An 18,691-nucleotide genomic window follows, 5' to 3' on the forward strand; every position below is an offset into this window, starting at 1 on the left:
TTCGGTTCTCAGGGAGCCGAACCCGCTCATCTGTAGTAGGAACAATATAAAACTGTCACAGAAAATCCGAATCTAAGCAAAACAGTAGTCGGGATGGTCAAATTCAGTTAACCACTTGCTTAACCCTACCATATGTGATGCGACCACAGCCTGGTCAGGTCACATCACATAAAGCTGGCATGTCCCGGTGTGTCCCCCCTCTGTATGGAGGAAATCCATTCTGCACAAATGCAGAATAGACTTCCTCCTGCTGCAGCGGCCCCCTGGGAGTGATGCGACGTTCACTGACAGCCGACTTCACTCCTGAAATCATGCCCCAGAATGTTTTGTGAGTGGCATTTCGGGGTGCATTGTTCCCTTCCCCAGCACACGTATCTTAAAATAACTACATAGTGACACATGGGGAGTGGGGGGTGTCACTGTATAGTGGGAGCCCATTGACATTGGAGGTGAGGATGGCGACTGTGTCCTAGGGCTCTAGTACCAGTAGGGGGCCACTGTAGGGGGGTATTTCTACTTGGGGAGGGAAGAATTTTACAATGGGGACCTATCAACACAGCGGTGGGGTATGTGGTGCAAAATACCCCCTAAGTATGTATTACTTTTAATAAAATAATTAAATACATTTTTAAAAATGCATTTTAAACTTTATTAAATAAAAAAAAAATCGTCAATTTCTGACCTTTTTTCTTGGGGAGGGGGGGGGGATTGTCAGTTAAGTGGCTAAAGGCCTCCATACTTTAGCAGCCCCGTTTGGCAATCCATCACGCAGTCGTGAAAAATTAAACATGTTAAAAATCCCTGATTAGATGATCCTGTTTTCAGTTGGTATCAGGGAATTTTGATTTGTAAACATGTTTAATATTCCCCCCCCCCATACAGTTTTTCCCCCATATTTTTTTAAAACTATTTTTACATTTAAAAAAGCCTTCACAGATCATACTGATCTGAGCAGTGCTTCTATATGGATGGATTTGCCATAGTTCTATTTGAAGTCAGCTTTGTACTGAAAAGTTCAATACCGACTGCATTTAGAAAGGCAAAATCTAACTGACAGAGACAATTTGGTTTTAATTGAAGTTGAAACCCAACTGATGATAAATCAAAGAATTTTGCAGTCATTGTCAGTTTTAGATTGATTTTAAATCAACCTAAATCCAACCTTTAGTAAATTCTCCCCACGGTGATGGGAGACTTGACGGCTGGAGACACACAAGAGGGAGAAATTTGATGGCTGGAGACACAAAGAGGAGATTTGATGCTGGATCCACTGACACCTCTGCCTCCCCATTCACCCACTGTCACAAGGCAAAACCTATTCAGTGAGACTATCCCCCCATATTGGGAGCGCATATCTGTGATGTGTGCACTGTGCAAGAGATCCCGCATTAGAGGGGGGGGGGGCCCAACTAGAACCTCGCCTAGGACATTAAATTGGCTAGCCCTAAATGCATGAGTGCCTGGCATTTTGGAAATCAAACTGTGCATCATAGGGTTGCAGGGGATACACAGGGATGTGGGGGATAGCCCAGGCTTCACCTTAGCCCTGGGGTATCCTCAGGGGGATGGACCCCTGTATTGGGGGGTGACCACTTTTTCCGAGGATTCCCAAGGCTGGGGTGACCAGATTGGGGAAGAGAATGTTTAGGCAGGGGGGCTCCGTCAAGTGTGTGCTGCGGCATTACACAATGGCTGGTCGAGCCAGTGCTGGTTGATGGAAATGCAGGGGATCCCTACACATTTTTTACCTGTATTACCTGAACCAGCTCATTTCAAGGTTTTTTTTACTTTGTTTCTATTTTTACACTAAAGTAGAATGCACAAATCATACTTTCTTTGCAGTGCTTCACCAAAACACAACTGCTACAGGCAATTCTATTGTTTGGGCAACTTTGCCATGGGGTTTTTAAAAACCAACCATAGTAAATATTAATTTTCTGTATTTCCCACGGTTAAAATATAAATGCTTAAGTCGATGTTCTAAAATTGGATTTTAAGTCGATTTACAGTTGATTTTGCCTTTAATAAATACTTGATTTGCAAAATCGACTGAAAATCGCATAAAAATCAAAGTCGACTGTTAGTAAATATACCCCATTGTGTCTCCAGCCGTCAAATCTCTCCCCATTATGTGTCTCCAGCAATCAAATCTCATCCCCCTTGTTTACTTATAAATTCTATAAAATAAATAAATGTGTATATACACATTTGCTTTTCTGTTATATCAAGAAAATATATACTATATAATGTACTTGTATTTTTAGCAGTTATTCTACACATCCCATCATGTATAAACCACTTAATATTGGAATCATCTTCAAGTAGTCCTATCTGTAACAGTTCATTTTTTTTTTTTTTTTTTTTTTTATATATTAAGATGGGAAACCTTGTTTTCAGTACATTGAAAGCCATTCTTTTACATGAACTACTATGATGCCTCTATGATATTGTATCTCTCAGTGTGGCTTGTAGTAAAAGATTTAAATATGCAGAGGATATAACGATGTTCCTAAGTAATTTTGTCATTATTGTGGGTAGCCCTCAGGCAAGACATTAACTGGAAAAATGAGAATTAAATGGTAGGAGTGGGTGAAGGGATTAATCTGCCTTTACTGTGATTAACAATGAATAATAAATGTTTTTCATATGCATTTTTAGTCAATATTTGTGCTACAAAATGTGGGTTTAACAACAATGTGAGTCTTATTTTTAATGTTATTGTGTTATTATTGTGAAAGAATACATTATGTTCCTAAACCAGCACCTTCTGCCTTTTAAAAGTATATCTTCCAGATATTAATGTTAATCTTACTACTACATTTAGGGGGTAATTCAGAGTTGATCGCAGCAGCAAATTTGTTAGCAGTTGGGCAAAACCATGTGCACTGCAGGTGGGGCAGATATAACATTTGCAGAGAGAGTTAGATTTGGGTGGGTTATATTGTTTCTGTGCAGGGTAAATACTGGCTGCTTTATCTTTACACTGCAATTTAGATTTCAGTTTGAACACCCCTCCCCACCCAAATCTAACTCTCTCTGCACATGTTACATCTCCCCCCCCCCTGCAGTGCACATGGTTTGCCCAACTGCTAACAAATTTGCTGCTGCGATCAACTCTGAATTAGACCCTTAGAGTAATGATTTGCTAAAATGTGAGAAGAGAACATTTTCTGCTCAGTGACTTCAATATACCCTGTGAGGAGCATATTTTCATGATATTATAGTTTCAATGGCAAATGCACAAAAATCTCATTGTTATGTAGATTTTTCCTCCCTAAAGGGATGGTAGCCTCTACACCCTGGGGTGTTACCATCCTAGCTTAAATGTTATCGTATATAGAACTGCATTATAATATTATTTGTCAGTAACTCGCTTCTTTATATCAGAATGCTCAGATTTACAAATTTAGTCTCGCACAAAACCCCCCACTAATGCTGAAATCCCAGAGGGTATTAAACAGTATTGATTAGAATTTTTTAAACACATTTTTGGGATGATAAGTTAGCCCTTGTGGTCAAACCCTGTTTAATAATAATTAACTGTTCTTTAGGTTCCATGCTCAGCGACCAGAGAAATGGCACCAGGTAACAAGTGAACCATCGGATGCCTCCTATTCTCAGGGGCTGAGCAGCTCTGGCCGGTATGCGGTTAGTGTTGATAAACTGCAATAGAGTGAGACTTTGATGTGTAATTGCACAGGAGGGACAGCAGGTGGAGTTGTCATATATGTGTTGTGTGTTTTACAGTCTGTTCCTGTGTTCTGAAGATGACATGAAGGAGAGAGATGGAGCATGCAGTAATTGCTGCTCATATACAGTTATCCTGTTCTGATTATCAGTTTGTATTATGATCGGTTCCAGCTTCATTATATAAACAAGTTATACCACAAAGAGCTTTCCGGTGTGTGCCTACTGATTAAAGCATAGCTCAGAGGTGATCCTGACTGCGTGGGTAAAAGCACTCTAATGCCAACAGTTAGCATATCACTCATCGGGATCCCAGTTGTCACAATACCGATGCCAGGATCCCAACAGGGGCACCATACCACCGCCGGTATACCACTGAGGTAGGTGATTCGCCCTCTATGGGTGTCCACGACACCCACAGAGGAAGAACAGAACCCATGGAGAGCATAGCTCGCCACTGAGCCCGCAGCGTGATGAGCGCAGTGAGCCCACAAGAGGCTTCATTGCACTCACCCCCCTGCTGGCATTCCACTGCTCGGGATGCCAATGTCAGGATCCTGATGTTCGGCATCCCGGCCGGTGGGAAATCATACCGATTCTCTCTGGCCCACCCATCCAGGTGATAACCTCTTTCATCAGGCTGGCAATCACTAAAAAAATGAAATCTAGCTAGGGTTAAAGATATCTACACCATAAACTCCGCAACAGAATCCCATAAAAAAGCAAGCATCATCTGATGGCCACTATAATATTATCTCTATGATTGCACTGATCATGGATCTTCTTCCATTCTGACCAAGCGAACTGGTAGGCTTGTCGCATATCAGTGCTAAGCCCTCAGTGCTAGCAGGATAAACTGGAAAACATAAGAAGGGCAAAGCTCCCCAACTCTCACTTGGGGTGTCAAAACCTTAAACCTATGCTACTGAAATCTGTATATGGCATCTGCGATAGTATTTTCAGTCGTTGGCAGGTGGGAGGCTTTAAAAACAATCTTACAATACAGAGAGTGCATTACTAGCTGAACAAGCAAATACAGCGAAGAAGCCGACTGCTGATTTATTGCACGTACAATACCAAGGTTATCACAGGTAAATATCCCTGAGAATATGAGGCGTCCGATTGTTCACTTATTACTTGTAGGTAAATGTATTATAGCAGCATGCATCGTGCCGCTATAACACTTCCTGCTTCATCTCATTACTGAGGCAAAGCAGGAAGGGACATCAACAAAATGTATGAACATCTTGTACTCCGAAGCAGGGGAGAGAGAGCTCCCCCCTCCGGTGATGTCCCCCTGAGCTCACAGCGTGTCAGCTCAGAGCTGTATCCTTCCCAGCTGGCTCCTTTGCGCATGCACCGGATCTCGCTGCTCACGTGAGATCCCCAGCGCAGTCCGGAGCCGGCACCCGCCACAGGCAGGGACAGCTCTTTCCCTGCTGTTGGGAATGGTCATCGCCACCTGCAGCTGTCGAAATTGTCAGCTGCATGTGTTGGAACAGTCAGTGTTGCTGACCGTTCATGCATTGGCCGCGCATATTGGCTTGCTATCTTTTAGATAGCAGCGCCGATATGGACAGGGGCGAATAGTGATATGTGATAGTGATATCATAGTAAATGATTAGAATAATACAAAGAAGATATTTCAAACATATTCTTTGTATTTTTCATATACTTTATACAATTAAAACTCTAGCGCAAATGTTAGTATTACAGGAAAGGCTCTGCCTCACCTGCCTCACCTTACCGCACGTCACTGGATCTGATGGCATGTAAAGGTCATTATGGGAGTTCTGGAGGCATGTACAGGGCATGTGGGAGGCTTGCTGGCATCTAAAAGGCATGTGGGAAGGTCCAAGGTTACGTTAGGGACATGTGGGAAGGTCCAATCTAATGTAAGGAGCAGGTCATAGGTTCTTATGGGTGTGTGTTGGTCATGTAAGAAGCATGTATGGATGTTTGATAGTATGTAAGGTCAAGTTGGGTGGACTGATCGGCATGTCGGGAGGTCTGATGGGCATATAAGGGGTACATGGGGGATGACTGACAGCATGTAAGATTGTGGCATTATGGATGGTGTAATGGTTAGCATTACTGCCTCACAACACTGAGATCATGGGTTTGATTCCCACCATGGCTCTGTGTGGAGTTTGTATAATCTCCCCGTGCATGGGTTTTCTCCGGGTACTCTGGTTTCCTCCCACAATCCAAAAATATACTGGTAGGTTAATTGTATCCCAACAAAAATTAACCCTAGTGTGAATGTGTGTGCGTGCAGATGTGGTAGGGAATATAGATTGTAAACTCCACTGGGTGGGACTGGATTGAATGGTCAAATATTCTCTCCGTAAAGCACTGCGGAATATGTGTGCGCTATATAAAATAATAATAATAATAATAATAATAATAATAATAATAATAATAATAATAAAAATGTAAGAGGCAAGTTGGGAGGTCTGATATTTAGGGGAGTATTAAGAGAGGGACATGTGGGAAGGTCCAATGGCATAAGGGACATGTAGGAAGGTCCAATGGCGTGAAAGGGGTAGGTCATTGGTTCTGATGGGTATGTAGGGATGTGTGCTGGGCATGTAAGAAGCATGTGTGGCTGTCTGATAGCAGGTAAGTGGCAAGTTAGGAGGTCTGATAGATCTGTCTGGTGGGCAATTGGGAAGGTCTGATTGGCATATAAAGGTTATGTGGTTATAAGAGGCATGTAAGATAGCATGTAAGAGGCAAGTTGGGAGGTCTGATAGTCAAGGATGGCAAGGGGCCATGTGCCTTATCCATTTTGGACCCCTCCACTCTAGCCGGCAGGGTCCCTAATAGAACCTACAGTAGCGCTGTGCCAGAATATAGTGCGCATGCACAGGTCTCTGGGGAAATGGTGCGGTGGCTATTTTCCTGATGGTTTTTCTACTGCGCATATGCAAAACAATGTGAAAATGAGCGCCATGCCATTTACCCGTGATTTGTGTAGCGCTGCTGCCGCTGACACAGGAAATGGGTGTTCGTGTGCACCTTGCACCCATTATAGATACGCCACTACTACTAGTAATGTAGTTATGTCCAAAAGGTGTGTAAAGAGCATGTGGGGTGGTCTTATGGACATGTAAGGTGGGGATGTCTTATAACATCTAAAGGGCAAGTTGGAAGGTCTGATGGACATTTAAGGGCCATAAGGAAATGTCTAATGGCATAAATTGACAAGTTGGGAGTCTGATAGGCATGGGTATAGGTATGATGGAATGTGGGATGGTCTAATGGCATATGGGGAAGTGTAAGGAGGTATGGTGGCATTTCAACGGTGTATGGTAGTCTGTGGGCACGTACGGGGCAAATGGGTGAGTCTAATGGCATGTGGGGACGTCTGAAAGATTAACAGCTTTTGAGGGGGCTCATTGGTTTTGACCAGTTGATTACCCTTACTTTATAGGATACATCTTAAATATCTATGCTGCATTTATTGACATTCACTGCTTAAACATAAAAATTGTGTACTGTCCATGTAACCATGCTCAGTTATACCTCAGCTCTCCAAGAGGGGAATAGTATCTATTATCTATGTATTTTTAAACAGATATCCTCCATTCCAGTATCCGACTAAGCAGCAACTAAGCTTAAGACACCAGCAGCAGCATCAGGTAGTTAAAGCTGGAAGAACAGGTAGGAAAGACAATTATCCTGATTTTGATGGTGAGGTCCTACTATTATATCCTGCAGACCTATCTTCTCTCTCTTTCTCTCTCACTTGTGTACTGTACATCATATAGAATGTCAGACTTGCATCTTGCCTAGGGCCCTATAGGGTCTTAATCTGTCTCTGCTCAGTAGACCTTGTAATCATATTACAGTAGTCTTGCAATTACTAAGTAATTACACATCATTTATCAACACATTCATGTTATGGTATGGTTATCCCATTATTAGCAGAAGTAAGGCATTTTTATCAAAAACTCCCTGCAAAAAGAATTTTATTTATTTAGCTGAGTATTTTACTGGAAAGAGCTATAGCATGGATCTGGCATGTGGGGAGAACTTGCCCCATAATCTTTACTGATGTGTATGCCGAATGTTTTTGTATCATTTAAACAAAGTTTTGAATTATTAAAATAAAAAAGTGGTACATTACATTCACATTCTGGAAAATCACTTTTGAGGTTATTGCTATTGTTAAATAATAATAATAACAACAATAATAATAACTAGATGAATTGCCCGGTTTCAACTGGACAAAGGTTTTCTGGGTGGAACATTTTACCCCTTTTCACCCTTTTAGGAGTCCTATCTTTGAAAAACCCCTGCTTAGTAAGTGGCTGTAAACTACTGTCACAGTTGCCAGACCACTCAGCAGGTCACATGTTCCAGGTCAGTCAAGCAGGTGCACAGTGAGAGTTCACCAAGTATCACATTTTCCAGACGGATGTTTTGCCACATAACTCCAAAAACGAAGCAAACAATTGCAACCCCAATATTTTTCTACAAGTCTACACACCATGACCTTTAATTTGGTACATGATGCACAACGGCATCACAGAAATACGTCACTCATAAAAGTCATCCTTCTGCTTAATACATACAGTAGTTTTGTTTGATATATTTTAAAATGTAAAATAAAAAGGATTACAATACTGCTTAATTAGATTGCATCATTATTGTACTTATTTAGTTTGCTATTGTTTGAAGTATATACTCAATGCACACATTAAAATGCTAATAAAATAATTAACCAATTTGTTTGTAGTAACTGTTTTCAGGGTTTGGCATTCTCCTTTGACACAGTAGCTTTAAAATTGTTTGTGATTAACATTCTTGTTGTCAACTTTTGTAGATCATTGATTAACACATTAAACATTATAATCAAGGGAATTATCTAAACATTTCATCTTGTCAGTTGTATAAACATTTTCTAGAAATTACTATTTACATTACATTATTATTATTATTATTATTATTATTATTACAGGTTGAGTATCCCTTATCCAAAATTCAAAATTCCACATGTTTGTGTCCCCTACTGAGATAATGACATATATATTATATATTATGTGTATTTATAGATATAGATATATAATATAATATATATGTATATGTGTCATAATCTCAGTAGGGGAACCAAAAATGGGTGATTTTCAATTTTGGATAAGGGTTACTCAACCTGTATTATTATTATTATTATTTAGAGATATGTACTTTGGATATTTGAAAATCAAAACACCCCCGAACTTAGGGGATCTGAGTGATTTGGATTCTATATAAGTCCCCCCGTCATGATCATGGGCGCCAATTTACACTGGAGAGCGGAGGGAGAGGTTGTGGGACAGGGAAATGTGAAAATGTGTTTAACCATTTGCCTGGTGTGGTCACATCTGATGCAATCACACCAAGCAGGGATTTCCCTGACATGGTCGCATGACATGTGACCGGTTAGAAACACCCAACTGCGGCTGCCGGAATAATTTGTCAGCCAGCGGTCGGAATCATATAGCTCAGTGTGCTTCCCTGTAGCTCCACACTCCCCCTCCAGGCCCAAAAGATGCAGGCCAGTCTACACTGTGACATAACTCCCAACTTTTGCTGTCACAAGGGCATGCAAGAGATGCTGTCTGTGGCCGAAACATTTTTTCGACATTTTTGGTATTCAACAACCACATGTAGAAGATTGCAGCGGCTGCAAGAAAAATTCCATTTACCATCCACCTACTGAAACAAGAGGTAGAAATCAGGTGGAATTCCACCCTCTATATGCTTTGGTAACATGAGTAACAGCAACAAGCCATCCAAGCATACATATCAGTACTTGAAATAGAGAGCGGATGCTACCTTAGTTCAGCAAAGTGGAGAATACACTGAGTTTTATGCAAGCTACTGAAACCATTTGAAATTGTAACCAATGAAGTGAGGCACTGCCAGACTGAGGGCCTAATTAAGACTTGATTGCAACAGCAAACGTTTTCTCTAATGGGCAAAACCATGTGCAGTGCAGGTGGGACAGATATAACATGTGCAGAGAGAGTTAGATTTGGGTGGGTTATATCGCATTTTGATTACAGGAAGTGACCATTTGTGGGTGGTAACATGGCATTTGTGGGGAGTGGATCTGACGTCATCTGCAAACGCTGCATTCAAAAACATGGCGCCCAATGCAACTGCATTTCTTATTGATTTGAGTACGCTAGGGTCAGCCGCAAATGTTGATGGTGCTAATTTTTTGCTTATACATTGTAAATCTGCTAATGCATATGCAGATTTGTGTATGAATCAGTGGGCATCTTTTATCCTTTCTGGGCAGATCTTCACATGCGAATTTTAGCAATAGCATATTTTTGAACATCGCTATCTCAGCATCAAAAGCGATACATAATGAATCAGGCCCACAGTCTATTTGAATACAAAAAAGTCAGTTTGGAGCCCCTTGTGCAAACTAACTTTGGTGTACTTAAGCTGCCCACACCCAAGTGTGTATTCGGAAAGGGTCTTTAGCACAGCTGGGAACTTTGCAATCGATTGATTTAGGAAGCTACTTCCAAAAAAACCTGTGCCACCAATTACAAAAAACAGAAATGTTTTCTGTAACAGTGGATACCAGTGGGGATGAGCTAACATTGTGGTGATGATAAGGATGAAGGTGAGTCTGACATGTTCCAAATGTGATGATATAGAGCAACATTTAGCAATCTTAAGCCCATTGTTAGCTTGGTTTATGGAGCCAAAACAAACCAATCACATCGGCCACAAAAGTGGCAGTACCTATAGGTGAAGGGCTTGGTTTGTTAAACTGCGCATGTCCTTGTTTAGTATACAACATAAGAGTGAGTGGGATGGCCCAAGGACAATTCCATCTTGCACCACTTGTGGACTAGATTTAGTAGAAATAAACATGGTATATTATCTGTCATACTCAGACTCTTTGGTACACCTCATTAACATACTTCAGGGGTGTGTTGCACTGTTAGGAACCAGGGAGAGGGGATAGTATGGTCAGCCACCTAATATTTGCTGGTGTAAGATAGGCTGATTTGGTGTTTGCAGCTCTTCAGTGCAACTATTCATTTTCTTTCAACCCTTGTCAGGAATCTTTTATGGCCATTCGTTAATACTTTACCTGCTTGGCACTGCATACTCCACTTCATCTTGTTTAATGACTTTTTTTAAGTAAACTGCTGTGCTACAATATTTCATGTATGTGCTATATTCTTTTAAAGTAACTGCTGTGTGTTTGTGCCACTGCTCTGTTGCATTGCCAGCCTTTGATCAATATTGGTGAACAATATTGTGAGCTGTGAGGTAGTCAAAATTGACCAGAAATAATGGGAATTAAAGTTAATGCTGTAGGAATAGAAATAGGTCCAAATGACATGATTTTAGCTGTTTGTATAAATTTTCATGAAATCCCAAACCAAATCCAACTCTGAACAAAAAACACTTTGAATGTGGTTTTGCCAAAGCCTAAAAAGCCCCCACAGAGGGTGGTTTTGGCAAAATCAAAGTCAAAACACGGGGGTCGTGTTAGGGTCTCCTGCCCTGTGCTGCCACGTCGTCATGGCAACCGGGAGACAAGTGCTAGCGGAGTGGCCTGAGCGCAGCTGATACTCCGGTTCGGGTCTTTTGCTGTGCAGTGGTTACAGGCTTTGTGCACGGCAGGGGATCCGGTGCTGGTTTTTGTGCTCACAGTCTGTGAGGTCTGAGTGGGGCGTGGACAGCACCTGCTATATAAGGCCTCTTCTCAGGTTAAGCAGATGCTGCTGAATCTTTGTTGGTTAGTCAGTTCCTGAAAGTTAGCCAGTACTGTGTAGCTTTGTATTTGTTGTTGCTTACTGCAAATAGGCCTTGGGGTTTGGTACTACACTCTGCCAATCCAGACCTAGCAGTAAAACTGGAGTCAGTCGTTTAACTTGCTGGGGTTCTTTTGCTACTCTGTGAACTTAGCAAGTTTGCGGCTGTATTCTCAGACTTGCCTGCCTAAATCCTTTCTCACTGTGCAAAGGTGTTCAGGTGTCAGTTTAGTGGCAGTAAGCTGAACCTGTGCACTGCAAGTGAGGATTAGGATTGTGGAGACTCTCCTTGTGTCTATTATTCCATCTCTGACCAAGGAGTTTACTGCCACACCCGTTGGTAACCCTTTAGAGTTTTGCTGTTGCCCTTAGCAACAGCATTTCGGGTTCTCTACGTATTAAAACACAACATCTTGCTTTTTCCATCTGAGCATACCTAATACTAGGGAGACACCCAGTTTCTTAGCCTCTGGGCTTATCTGTTCACTTTGTGTTTATTTTGTTACCCTATCACCTTCTGTGTACGTAATGTCATATTCCCCAGTCTGTCTTTGAGTTCATTTGTTTTGCATCCCTATCCGTTCAGACACCAGTACATTCCTGCAGGCACTGGTGTGCATAACAGTTCAGACACCAGTACATTCCTGCAGGCACTGGTGTGCATAACATATTCAGCAGCCCAATACTCCTGTTGAAATTTTGTGGGAATATGGAGCATACCCCTCAAAATACGTTGCAACAGGTGGTCGATCAGGTGCAGGTCCTGACTCGACAATTTAATGATTTATCCATTAAAATGCACACCTCCCAGGCCGCTGGCGGAGCTCCCGCAGCAGCAGCACCTTCAGGGGTTAAGGAGCCGAAAGTAAATCTCCCGGATCGTTTTTCTGGAGATCGCTCGCAGTTCTTTTGTTTCAAGGAGAGCTGCAAGCTATACTTCCGGCTTAGGCCTCAGTCTTCTGGGTCGGAGATTCAGCGGGTGGGCATAGTGATTTCCTTGCTACAAGGAGACCCACAGGTCTGGGCATATGGGTTGCAGCCTGACTGTCCGTCGCTTAAAAGTGTTGATGCTTTTTTTACGGCACTGGGCATGTTGTATGATGACCCTGACAAGACGGCCTCAGCCGAGGCTCAGATTTCGATCCTTAAGCAAGGGCGAAGGCCATTTGAGGTTTACTGTACGGAGTTTCGGAGGTTGGCCCATGATACCCAGTGGAGTGACCCAGCCCTGAGACACCAGTACCGAAGAGGTCTTTCTAACCAGATAAAAGACCAACTGGTACAATATCCCTTGCCTGATAGCTTGGATCAGCTCATGCAGTTATCCATCCGGGTGGATAGACGGCTGAGAGAGCGTAGGCTTGAAAGGGAGACCGAGGTTTCCTTCTTTCCCAAGGGAACCACAGACTCTGAGGAATTTTCCGAGGAGCCTATGCAGATTGGGGCTACCAGCCTCTCTTCGCGTGAGAAGACGCGGAGGAGACAGCAGGGGTTGTGTTTGTACTGTGGGAATAAAGGTCATGTGGTAGTATCATGCCCAGAAAAGCCGGAAAACTTCAGGGCCTGAGGGTGATGGGAAATATCCTGTCAGGCCAGAAGTCAGAATTTCCCAAGAAGACTTTTATCATTCCGGTGACCTTGAAGATCCTCGGTCAAACTGTCAAGACTGAGGCCTTTGTGGACAGTGGGGCCGACGGGGTTTTTATGGACCGCCAATTCGCCCTGAAACACTCTGTTCCCTTAGTACCCTTGGCATTGGAAATTGAGATTTGTGGGTTAAACGGGGAACCATTATCCCAAGGTAAAATTACCTCTTGCACTAGCCAGATTTCTTTGTTTATTGGAGCCACACACTCTGAAAAATTGTCCTTTTATGTGACTGTCTGTACTTTTGCCCCATTGGTGTTGGGGTTACCCTGGTTAAAGGCCCACAATCCACAATTTGACTGGGTCTCTGGGGAGATTCTTAGTTGGGGTACTGATTGTTTCAGGAGTTGCTTGAGCCTTCCAGTCAGGCTCTCGCAGCTAAGTTTGCCAGGATTGCCAGGGTGTTATGCAGATTTTGCGGACGTGTTCTCCAAAAAAGTTGCAGAGGTACTACCTCCCCATCGCCCCTATGACTGTGCCATTGATTTGTTGCCGAATGCTAAGCTTCCCAAGAGCAGGTTGTACTCCCTGTCACGTCCTGAGACTCAGGCTATGGCAGAGTACATTCAGGAGAACTTGGCTAAGGGTTTTATCAGACCTTCACAGTCTCCAGTTGGGTCGGGGTTCTTCTTCGTGGGTAAAAAGGACGGTTCGTTGCGACCCTGCATCGACTTCAGGGAATTGAACCGTATCACGATTAAAAACTCATACCCACTGCCTCTCATTTCGGTCTTGTTTGACCAGCTTCGTACTGCCACCATTTTTTCTAAGATTGACCTACGCGAGGCGTACAATCTAATCCGAATAAGAGAGGGGGATGAATGGAAGACTGCCTTTAATACCCACTCAGGGCATTATGAATATTTGGTGATGCCTTTTGGGCTCTGTAATGCCCCGGCAGTCTTCCAGGATTTCATGAACGATGTACTCAGGGAATATTTGGATAGATTCTTAGTTGTTTACTTAGATGACATCCTAATCTTCTCCCATTCCCTGGAGGAACATCGGAAGCATGTACGCTTAGTCCTCCAGAAACTCAGAGACCACCGGCTTGGGGCGAAGCTGGAGAAGTGCGAATTTGAGTTCAGCAAATCGCATTTCTAGGATATATTATCTCCCCAGAAGGTTTCCAAATGGAGGGTTCCAAGGTACAGGCAGTCCTGGATTGGGTGCAGCCCACTAGTTTGAAGGCGCTTCAGCGTTTCCTGGGCTTTGCAAATTTTTATAGACGATTTATCGCTAGATTTTCGTCTATAGTGGCGCCCTTGGTGGCACTCACTAAGAAAGGGGCGGATGTTGCTCACTGGTCTTGTGAGGCTAAAGCGGCTTTTGCCCGTCTCAAAAGGGCATTTGTCTCGGCCAAGGTGCTGCGACACCCAGATCCAGAGCGTCCTTTTGTGGTGGAGGTGGATGCCTCTGAGATGGGTATTGGGGCAGTGCTCTCTCAGATGGGAGTGTCTGATAATCGCCTTCATCCCTGTGCTTACTTTTCCCGTAAATTTTCGCCTGCCGAGATGAATTATGACGTGGGTAACCGGGAATTGTTGGCTATTAAGGATGCACTCGAGGAGTGGAGACACTGGCTTGAGGGGGCTAAGTTTGTGGTCTCAATTCTCACCGACCATAAGAATCTGGCATATTTAGAGTCAGCGAAGCGTCTCAATGCCAGGCAGGCACGATGGGCTTTGTTTTTTGCTCGCTTTAATTTTTTGATAACATATCGCCCTGGGTCAAAAAACATCAAGGCTGATGCGCTCTCGCAGAGTTTTGCTCCAATCCAGGAGACCACAGAGGAGCCGTTGCCCATTGTGTCCCCATCATGTATTAAAGTGGGCATTACCCAGGACCTCTTGTCATTAGTCCTTAGAGCACAGGAGCAGGCTCCTCCAGACCTTCCGGTAGGTCTTTTGTTTGTGCCTCCTAGGTTAAGACAGCGAGTGTTCCTGGAATTCCATGCCAAGAAGTCGGCAGGTCACCCGGGTATTGCCAGAACTCGGGAGTTGCTATCTAGGGCGGTGTGGTGGCCCTCGGTGGCTAAGGATGTGGATCAGTGGGTTCGGGCATGTGACATCTGTGCCCGAAATAAGACTCCTAGAGGGGTTCCTGTTGGCCCATTACATCCACTCTCTATTCCATCTAAGCCATGGACCCACATTTCAATGGATTTTGTGGTGGACTTGCCCAAATCCTCGGGGATGACAGCCATCTGGGTTGTCGTTGACAGGTTTTCGAAGATGGCGCACTTCGTTCCACTGGTTGGGCTGCCATCGGCCAGATGCCTGTCTGAATTATTTATGCTGCATGTTGTGCGTCTCCACGGGTTGCCACTTGATGTGGTCTCTGACCGCGGATCCCAGTTTGTGGCCAAATTCTGGAGGGCATTTTGTTCCGATCTCCAGATTTCTGTCAGCTTGTCGTCAGGCTACCATCCGCAGTCTAATGGGCAGACTGAAAGGGTGAACCAGTCCTTGGAGCAGTTCCTCAGGTGTTATGTCTCCAAGTGTCAGACTGACTGGGTTGCTCATCTGTCCATGGCGTAGTTTGCCTATAACAACGCGGCTCACTCTGCTACAGGGATCTCTCCCTTCCTTTGTGTGTATGGGCATCATCCTAAGGCCAATTCTTTTGACCCCCTGGACTCCACGCCTGGTGGTTCCTCTGTGGTTTCGGTCCTTAGAGGTATTTGGAGGAAAGTGAAGAAAGCCCTTGTGTCTGTGTCATTAGTGACCAAAAGGGTTTTTGATAAGCGGAAGAGACCCTGCAGCTTCAAATTAGGAGACTTCGTCTGGTTGTCTACCAAGAATTTGAAGTTGAGACAGCCATCTCATAAGTTAGGCCCCCGGTTCATCGGCCCTTATAAGATCACCAGGGTTATCAATCCGGTGGCATTTCAGTTAGATCTGCCCTGTTCTTTGGGTATCAATAAAACATTTCATTGTTCCCTTTTAAAACGGGCGATTAGTAATCCTTCTTCCAGTGGAAGACCTTCCCCTCTTCTGATACGTGGCCAGAGGGAGTTTGTTGTTGAAAGGATTCTTGACTCCAAGATGGTCCGGGGTCGGCTGTCATTTTTGGTGCACTGGAAGGGGTATGGCCCGGAGGAGCGGTCGTGTGTGCGCAGTTGTGATCTTCATGCCCCCAGACTGATACACTCTTTCTTCTCGCAGTTCCCCGATAAACCCGGTGGTAGGGGTTCTTTGACCCCTCGTCAGAGGGGGGGTACTGTTAGGGTCTCCTGCCCTGTGCTGCCACGTCGTCATGGCAACCGGGAGACAAGTGCTAGCGGAGTGGCCTGAGCGCAGCTGATACTCCGGTTCGGGTCTTTTGCTGTGCAGTGGTTACAGGCTTTGTGCATGGCAGGGGATCCGGTGCTGGTTTTTGTGCTCACAGTCTGTGAGGTCTGAGTGGGGAGTGGATAGCACCTGCTATATAAGGCCTCTTCTCAGGTTAAGCAGATGCTGCTGAATCTTTGTTGGTTAGTCAGTTCCTGAAAGTTAGCCAGTACTGTGTAGCTTTGTATTTGTTGTTGCTTACTGCAAATAGGCCTTGGGGTTTGGTACTACACTCTGCCAATCCAGACCTAGCAGTAAAACTGGAGTCAGTCATTTAACTTGCTGGGGTTCTTTTGCTACTCTGTGAACTTAGCAAGTTTGCGGCTGTATTCTCAGACTTGCCTGCCTAAATCCTTTCTCACTGTGCAAAGGTGTTCAGGTGTCAGTTTAGTGGCAGTAAGCTGAACCTGTGCACTGCAAGTGAGGATTAGGATTGTGGAGACTCTCCTTGTGTCTATTATTCCATCTCTGACCAAGGAGTTTACTGCCACACCCGTTGGTAACCCTTTAGGGTTTTGCTGTTGCCCTTAGCAACAGCATTTCGGGTTCTCTACGTATTAAAACACAACATCTTGCTTTTTCCATCTGAGCATTCCTAATACTAGGGAGACACCCAGTTTCTTAGCCTCTGGGCTTATCTGTTCACTTTGTGTTTATTTTGTTACCCTATCACCTTCTGTGTACGTAATGTCATATTCCCCAGTCTGTCTTTGAGTTCATTTGTTTTGCATCCCTATCCGTTCAGACACCAGTACATTCCTGCAGGCACTGGTGTGCATAACAGTTCAGACACCAGTACATTCCTGCAGGCACTGGTGTGCATAACAGTCGGAGTACATTTCTATTTTTATTATTATTATTTATATGACGCCACCAAGTGTCCATAGTGCCGTACTATGGGAATTATAGTATGGCAAACCTAGAACACAGTAAGAGTTGAAATTTACAGTAGTAGGACAAAAATCAAACAGTGAAAAAATTATACAATATATTAAGGTTCTTAAACTCAGTCCTCAGTTCATGTTTTCCAGGTCACCTGTGGATTTTCAAAATGTGACAGCTGGCGATACACAGTGTACCTGCCGGGTGACCTAGAAAACGTGAACTGTGCGTGGTCCTGAGGACCGAGTGAACCATTGAGATAGTTGATAATAATAATAATAATAATAATAATAATAATAATAATCTATGACCCCGTGATTGGAGAGTTCAGACAAGAGGGATCAGAGTGACTGACTGTTGATGGGAGCCCACTGGAGACAAAGAAGGTGCAGAAGAAGAGGGTAGACACTCTTGCTCATGAGAGTTTACAAAGAGTTGGGAGTAATGATGTATTGTGTTATGCTGCATTCAGATCGCAAATGCCGGATCCTACCCGGTAAGAGAAACGTGTACTTACCGGGTGGGATCCGACATTTGCGCTCCGTTGCTGGCTTTCCGACCCGGCAATATACCAGGTCGGTTTCCATAGCAGCGGAGGGCGCAGCAGCAGCAGCAGGGGCGGGGGTGGAGGCGGCGCTGGGAGATGAGCTCATCTCCTTCGCCGCCTCTCCCTATGCTGTGAATGGGAGCCGTGTCGCAGCGGAACGGCTCCCATTCACACTGCGCCTGACCCGGTAATCAACCCGGTAATAACCCTTCTTTTTTACCGGGTTGAATTACCGGGTCAGGCGACCCGCTAATTCTGAAAAGGAGCTTTCACATCGCACACTGACCCGTTTCGACACGGCAATATGCCGTGTCGATACCGGGTTTTTAGTGCGATGTGAAAGGGGTATTAGTTTCAATTAAATGAATACATTTCAGTTTCCTAGACAGAGCTGAGCAACGTAAGTGATTGTAAATAATTGGCCATTTAAAAATCCTAATTATAAGAAATGATTGAGGTAATACACAGATGTAGATTATTTAATATAGAAGATTCGAGCTAGACCAATATTACCTTATTACTTAACTATAAAATTAATATGCACAAGTATAAGCTGTAAACCATTGTGTAAGTATGCATGACATTAGAGAAATCTGAATACAAATTAGTGATGTGCACTGGAAATTTTTCGGGTTTTGGGTTCGGTTCCGCGACCGTGTTTTGGGTTCGAACGCGTTTTGGCAAAACGTCACCGAATGTTTTTTGTCGGATTCGGGTGTGTTTTGGATTCGGGTGTTTTTTTCAAAAAACCCTAAAAAACAGCTTAAATCATAGAATTTGGGGGTCATTTTGATCCCATAGTATTATTAACCTCAATAACC

The sequence above is a fragment of the Pseudophryne corroboree genome, chromosome 6 (genome assembly GCF_028390025.1).
Source record: "Pseudophryne corroboree isolate aPseCor3 chromosome 6, aPseCor3.hap2, whole genome shotgun sequence".
NCBI classification, from domain to species: Eukaryota; Metazoa; Chordata; class Amphibia; order Anura; family Myobatrachidae; genus Pseudophryne; species Pseudophryne corroboree.